This window comes from Myotis yumanensis, unplaced genomic scaffold, assembly GCF_028538775.1.
Source record: "Myotis yumanensis isolate MYYU_CA2020_CCGP unplaced genomic scaffold, mMyoYum1.0.hap1 SCAF_15, whole genome shotgun sequence".
NCBI classification, from domain to species: Eukaryota; Metazoa; Chordata; class Mammalia; order Chiroptera; family Vespertilionidae; genus Myotis; species Myotis yumanensis.
This window is the reverse complement of record NW_027223766.1, coordinates 12,479,690-12,487,482: the sequence shown is the minus strand read 5'-3', so window position 1 is coordinate 12,487,482 and position 7,793 is coordinate 12,479,690.

Here is a 7,793-nt window from a genome sequence, read left to right as displayed (position 1 = left end):
AAATAAAACTGCTCAAAAGCATGACTGACTTTCTTGGGAGACAGTGAATTCAGCCATTGGAAGTAATAAAATGCAGTCTGGACCTCTAATTGATAAGGATGATTCTTTCAAGCCTGTGATTTGATGGTTACTTGCCCAATGAGTGGTATGGCCAGTAAATCTATGACCAGAGGAGAGCTGACGGTGGCTAGAATGGAGGAAGCAGAATCTGATCTGGTAATTGTAAGAGCAATTTTTCCTCAAATACCAAGATTTGGGGAAAATAAAACAACCCCTCAAAATACTTTTAACTTTTCATTACATAGCTGCATAACATTTGCTACAGTTGACTATGATTTTATTGGAGGTACCAGACCAGCTTTAGCTTAGAAGTTGTACTTGAGTTGATGGATTATTCTAACAGGAGTTGGGGATAAAATCCTGATTTGTCTTTAGCTAAATTATGAGTCTGCATTCCCCAGCTTTTCTAACAGATGTAATTGGATAGCTAGTGTTTGTTTCTGAATTCAATGGCTTTGATTTAGTATACTTTAGTACTAGGATGTCAATTTTATTTCAAAACGAAGGTCTTCAGTATGACCTGACTATAAATACCTGTACAGGTTTGGTTATATATATTTAACTGATATTTAAGGATAAATATCAAAGATCTTATTTTCATTTAATGTTAAATTTATTGGCCAACTAATTTAAGAAAAATAAACTTTTTATGAAAAAAAGTAAGTTGATTAAAATTCAAGTTTGTTTTCAAATTCTTTAGTTAGGGAGAATGTAGAACGAAAATGCAAAAAGCAAACAGCTTACAGAAGGACAAAGAGGAACCTGAGCCAGCAGGTTAGTCACACAGGCAACCTTGCTTCTGTCTCTTCAAAGAATAAACAGAAGGCCAGGAAGATAAAATCTAGTTTCCTGGTTCAGAAGGCTGCTGAACATCTTGGAACACATTCTACCTTCCAATTCATGACCCTCCCTAGAGATTAGAAACAGGTTCTAACAGATCGGAGTGTCTAAGAATTAATGTCCTTAGCAAGGTAGAACATTGGCTCAAGCCTTCTCCTATAGCAAAACCCATTTCTAATGAGAGCCTTGGCATCAGAATTATAAGAAACAGAGGAAAATAAACATTTGGAAGATCAGTAGTGCAGTAAACCCATGAACTCAGCGAAACTTAGACCTTATCAGTAAAAACAAATGGATTCTCATTTAACTTATGGGAGATCCATTCATAGGCCTACTGTGGGGCAGGCACTTAAAATGAAAACAGGAGTGGCAGTTACAACCACCCAATGCCTATTTTCCCATCAGTCATTGTTGGCTTGCTGCTACTAACTAATTAAAACCATATTTCAATTCAAGTAGCTTTACTAAGTGACCAGAAATGGGCAGTTTTCTGGTATACTAACTATTTATTAATTTAGGATACTATACTTCATTAAAAGTACCTTAGGTCAACATGCAGAAGAAAAATCAAAATAGTATTTCCTCTGTCTTAAGTGGCAATCTTTCATTGTTAATTGTCATTTGGCATGTGTATAGGCTAAAACCAGGTTCACTCTCATAAGGTATTGTTGTATGAGTTACCTATTGCTGCATCACAAATTGCCACTTGAAGATGGGGTCTTACTTACCAGTTCCCAGAGCTGCAAATGCTTGAGGCATCAAACTGGTGCTGACTCCTTAAGTACTCATGCAACAACCATGGCTATGTTTCCCTTAAAGATGAGAAGAAAGCCTCTTCCTCCGCCCTGGCCAGGTCCCGGAACAATGCTGCATATGCCAATGTCTAACAGGGATCTTCTGAGACCATTTCCTTTGTCTTATTCTGGCAGCCCCTCCATCATAGGGTGTGTTGGTTAATTTTATGCATCAACTTGACTGGCATCATGGGGTGACCAGATATTTGGTCATATATTATTCTGGTGCTTCTGTGAGAGTGTTTTTGATGACATTAATGTTTAAATCAGTGGACTTTGAGTAGCAGTGGTTCTCAACTGATCAGTTGAAGGCCTGAATAGGACAAAAAGAGCAGGCTGCCCCGAGCACGAGGGAATTCTGCAGCCTGCTGGCCCTCACATTGGAATGGCAGCATCAGCTCTCCTGGGTCTCCAGGAGACACAGGACAGGACACTATGCCATTCTCTCCATCACCCCTGTCTTGGCTCCAGGGCATAATCCTCTCCCTCCTCTTCTGGCCTCAGTCGAAACACCTCAGGTGAGCCAACATACACATCTCTAAAGTTGATTCCGTAAATTCCTCTAATATATACATATGCGAATCCTGGGACTACATATAACCTTGTGATGCACATACTCGCACAAAAGTCATTGTCCCCATTTTGGACTGCTTTCTAGGATAGAGTCGGAGAAGTGAAATTCTTGGGTCAAGGCTGTAAGTTATTTAAGGCTCTTCACTAACACTGGCAAATTCTTTACTGAAATATATTGTTATTGAGCCTCATCAATAATGAATATTTACATTGCCAATTTTTACTATAGTAAATATGGATGAGTATCCTGGTAAATAAATATCTCCACACATCAGTAGTATTAAATTACAGAATTATACTTTCTTGTAAAAAATAAGTAATTTTTAGGGTATTTGTATGGAAGGAGGCAGAGATAGGAGGAAGGGGAAAGCAGGGAAAAACTTAAGTAGTATTTTAAAGCTTCTGATACATATAACAAATTTGTTCTCCAAAACAGTTTATATTCCTACTGTCATATCAGAAGGTGCTCATTTTCTTGTACTCCCAATAATACTTGGTATGATTATTAAAAACAGCACCAGCAGAAGATAACTTTGACAACATGTAGGTTAAAATAGCATCTCTGATGTTTTACCTTTTCCTTGACGTTCAATCTTCCATTCATTCAACTAATAATTACTGAGTACCACCATGGACCAGGCACGATGTTCAGTTCTGAGAAATCATCTCCATTTCTTGGGTCAAAAGAAATTACTGACATAGACTTTTTCTCTCAAGCATCCAAGTATCTGCAGAATACATTGTACCTCCCCTATTTCTTAATTGCTGTACATACAGTTACTCAAATAGGACATTCTAACCAGTGTCTGCTCTATTATGGCTAATACTCTACCTGACATTTCCATCTGAGTAATTTCTTTTCCTGATACCTTCTGATTTTTGTTGAGATCAATGCAGAGGGTATGGGCAAGCCAGACGAACAATGAGCCTCTGGGAGAAACTGTGAAATAGAATTGAAAGGTTTTTTGATATTGTAAAAAGGTGAATTTTGAGCCAGAAAGATCTTAGTTCTTACACTTGCAATGTAACCTTAGGCAGATTACTCAGTTGACTTTTTTATGCAGGATGGTTTATATAATTTTTTTCTCTCACTGAATAAAATATTCCAGACGAGTACTAGCCTCTGAGTAGAGCTAAGGATTTGGGGTTTGTTTCAGCCATACTATTACTCCGTCTGTCACCTTTCACCAGTCTTATTGCTGGTTTTGCTGCCCCATTTCTTGCCAGGAGCCCCTCCCTGTTGGCTCTGGAAAGTGTGGATCTCCACTAGCGATGACCAACCCACACTTCCTTCTCTAAATGCGCCTTATGTTCTCACCCGTCTCTGCCCTGCTTATGCACAAACCGTTGTTCTGACTGGACCCCGTTTTCCATAGTGACAACTAGTTTTCAGGAAAACTGTGAGCTCTGCATGGGCAGAAAACACATCCTCTGGCTTATGCTTTTTCACACTCGGTGCTTGCCCAGCACAGCGTCTGACACTCTATAAATCCTTAATGATCATCTGTTGAATGACTATTCGCCTGCACTTGGGTGTTGAGGGTGTTGGGTGTGTGACATCTTAAGGGTATTTCCCCCCCTCATTTTAATGTCCTTTCGTTTCACCTGAGGATTTCCTACAGAGCTATCAAGGCTGAGCTCAAACGCCACCTTCCCAGGCAGGGTTTCCACAGATCCCCGATGGAATACACTGCTCATCGATTTGCTCTCACCACCTCCTCCTTTGGTAGAGTCTGATCTCTTATTTATCTTTGGATTCCTAGGGATCCACATTCTGAAGAAAGTGTTCAATAGCTGTCTGAAATGAATGGACAGGGAGGCTGTGTTGACTCATTCCTAGGACTTTCCATTCCGGTTTGCATAAAGAAGCCAGTTTAAAATGTACTTGAAGGAAAGTGAATACAAGGCAATGTGCAGTAACTGGGGAGTGCAGAGGACGGGGGCATGGAATAGGTTTTAATTGGCGGTTCCATAGGTCAGGGGTGGATCTCCAGGGGCCAACTCTCCCCTTTCTTTGGCTGCTGCCAGTCTCTGCCTGTGGCCAGCAGGAAACCCACCAGAGGTGACCGACCCCGCATCCCATGCGATTTCTCGGAGTAGAGATAATGCTGTGCCCTTAGGGACATACTATTCTCCACGAGGATGGAATTCCAGGCACCATGGCAGAAGCAGGGGCAGATATGAATATTTCTCAAAACACCCTCGGGGCCTCTGCATAAGAATGGTTCTGCAGAGACAAGGCCACAGACCCTCCTTATGTAACTCATTAGAGGAAATATGTGGGTAACCAGAGTAGTGGCCGGCGGAGGGGTGAATAAGGACCACCTTCACGTTCAAATTATCTTGAGAATCTGTCACTTCACCCTTGCAATACCTCATAACTTTGTTAGTAAATTCAATTACCATACTTTTGATTCAACCTCTCAATCCAAAGACTGAGGTGTTTTGAAAAAGACTGGACTTTAACTTCCTAAGGCTTTTAGATTTTTAACCTTTTCCTTGTCGGCATTTCTGAGAAATTTTCATTTATTGTAGATGGCCTTAGACTGCCACTGTATCTGCAGGCATTTCTTCCCTCTCCGTATTTTTTAAAATATATTTTTTATTGATTTCAGAGAGGAAGCGAGAGGGAGAGGGAGATAGAAACATCAATGATGAGGGCAAATCATTGATTGGCTGCCTCCTGCATGCCTACCACTGGGGATCAAGCCCACAACCCAGGCATGTGCCCTTGACTGGAATCTAACCTGGGACCCTTCAGTCCGCAGGACGGTGCTCTATCCACTGGGCCAAACCAGCCAGGGCTTAACTCTGTATTTTTATTTTTAAATGTTTTTATTGATTGCAGAGAGAGAAGGGGAGACAGAGAGAAGGACAGAGACATCAATGAGAATCTTTGATTGGCTGCCTTCTGCACTCCCCCTAGGAGTGAAACCTGGGCATGTGTCCTGATCAGGAATCCAACCCTGACCTCCTGGTTCATAGGTTGATGCCCAACCACTGAGCAACACCAGCCAGATTTAACTCCCTATTTTATACTGGAATGCTCATTTTCCATCAGTCAACTTTGAAACACTGGACAAAACTAAGTTCGAGTGTTGGTGGGGGTAATTTTCCCAGGGATCACTCCCAGGAGGTCCCTGGTGAGAGAAGGTGAACATTTCCTGATTTCCACAGCCCCCTACACTCCTCCTTCACCGTGGGGATGAAAAGATTGAAAGTAAACAGTAAAAAGGAAGGATTTCGCCATGGGGAAAATTTTTGCTTTTCTTAATATTTCTAGTTTGACTGGGAGAAAGGAGTGAATGTTATCGTTTTTAGACATCAGGTAGCATGGGGTTTGGAGTTTTCTACCAGCTATCCATCCACATGTGGAAACAACATATACAGGTAAGAAAAAGAGATTGATCACTTAATTTTTAAAAATAAAATTGATGAGACGGCAAATGATATTCAATCCTATTAAGAAGACTAAGCACAGACCTTAAAAAGAAAAGAAAAAAATTCCTTCCCTTCCTTGCTTTGGGATTGTGTGTTATGGTTCCACAATTCAGGGAGATTGGAAATTATAGAACATCTACAATGAAATTGGTTTTCTGTGGAAAACTGATGAATCACTTACCACCAATGACTAGAAAGAAAAGCACTTGTTTATACCCTATGTAATGAATTTTTATGAGGTGAAGTTTGCTGTTTATAAAAAATACACTTTAAGCTGCTGGAGATGTAAAATAATAGAATTCAGAATTCAGAGCCATGCATTACTGCAAAGACAGTCACCAGCAGAATATTATCTGCTTACAAAACACCAAAACAGGGCTATTACTTCTATAATGGAATTAAAAAAAAAAAAAAATCTCATCTACCCAGTTGGATTCGAGAGGAAAAAGTATTTAAAGAGACATAGCTGAAATTGACAGCTCCAAAATTGCATGTATTTTCAAAGAAAAGTTATTAATTCTCTTATTGTGCTCCTGAATTCCAACTGTGTTTTCCCTCAAAGCAAGAACGCCATAGAACATTTTAAATTAAAAACGGCACTCTAAGATACACTGCAAACTGGGACTGCTGGCCTCGCTGCACTGTTACAGAAATGCATGGGGAAGTGTCCCCACAATTCTATCAGCTGCTCTGCTCATTTATTTGGGAGGCCTTCCTAATCAAACCCCAAACCCTCTTGTCTTTTTTTTTTTTTTAAAGGTATTCACCTTTCTTTAAAAAAAAAAAATGGAGCTAGACCCAGCCGGCGTAGCTCAGTGGTTGAGCATCAACCTATGAAACCAGGTCATGGTTCGATTCCCAGTCAGGGCACATGCCTGGGTTGTGGGCTCGATTCCCAGTAGGGGGTGTGCAAAAGGCAGCCAATCAGTGATTCTCTCTCATCAATGATGTTTCTATCTCTCTTTCCCTCTCACTTCCTCTCTGAAATCAATAAAAAAAATATATTTTTTAAAAATGGAAATAAAAACATTGAGGAGAAAGTAACATCAACATTGATCAGCTGCCTCCTGCATGCCCCCTACTGGGGACCCAGCCCACAACCCAGGCATGTACCCTGACCAGGAATCCAACTGGTGACCTCTTGGTACATGGGTCGACACTCAACCACTGAGCCACACTGGCAGGGCCCTCTTGTCTTCTTCAAACATTGTGGTAGTCATTGCTTTTGGCTTTAGGGACGCACACACACACACACACACACACAAGCATCAGTCTATTTTGAAAGACAGTCATCTAGTTGAAACTAAGGCATATTCTATCTAGTAGGTTTGAGAAGTGGCATTAAGAAATAATGCATGCAATACTGGATAGGGGTTTTGCTCTAAAAGAATTTACTTGCCCTTTGCATTTGGTCTGGAACTAAGCCTTTTTAAAGCAGTTAAGCATAGTGTATTATTTTATAATTTTTGCTGACTAAAAGGGAATTCTTACAGATGGGTGTGGATTTATTTTTTTAATTTTTTTTTAAATGTTATTGATTTTTTACAGAGAGGAAGGGAGAGGGATAGAGAGTTAGAAACATCGATCAGCTGCCTCTTGCACATCTCCCACTGGGGATGTGCCGGCAACCCAGGTACATGCCCTTGACCGGAATCGAACCTGGGACCTTTCAGTCTGCAGGCCGACGCTCTATCCACTGAGCCAAACCGGTTTCGGCGATGGGTGTGGATTTAAAAGAATAGAGGCTTTCAGGAGAGGATGCCCAACATTTCTGAACGTGAAGTGAGCTGTGTTTAGCAGGAACCCCTCCTGGACACCTCTCAGAACAGTACAGCCTCCGGCTCCACTAATGCAGATTTATGGCTATTTAGATAAAGCCTCAGCTGAAGTTCAAGTTTGCATTATGTCTTATTGGCAACTGAACCATAAAAATACTCAGAAATGTCAGCATTTCTGTGTCCACATCTGGAAGGCATATAAAATCCTGGGTCAGGCCCTGTGTCTTGACTCTTAGTTGAGGAAATATTGTCATCTTATAGGCTTAGGCAAATTGATAATATAACGTATTCATGTCGATTGTTTTGC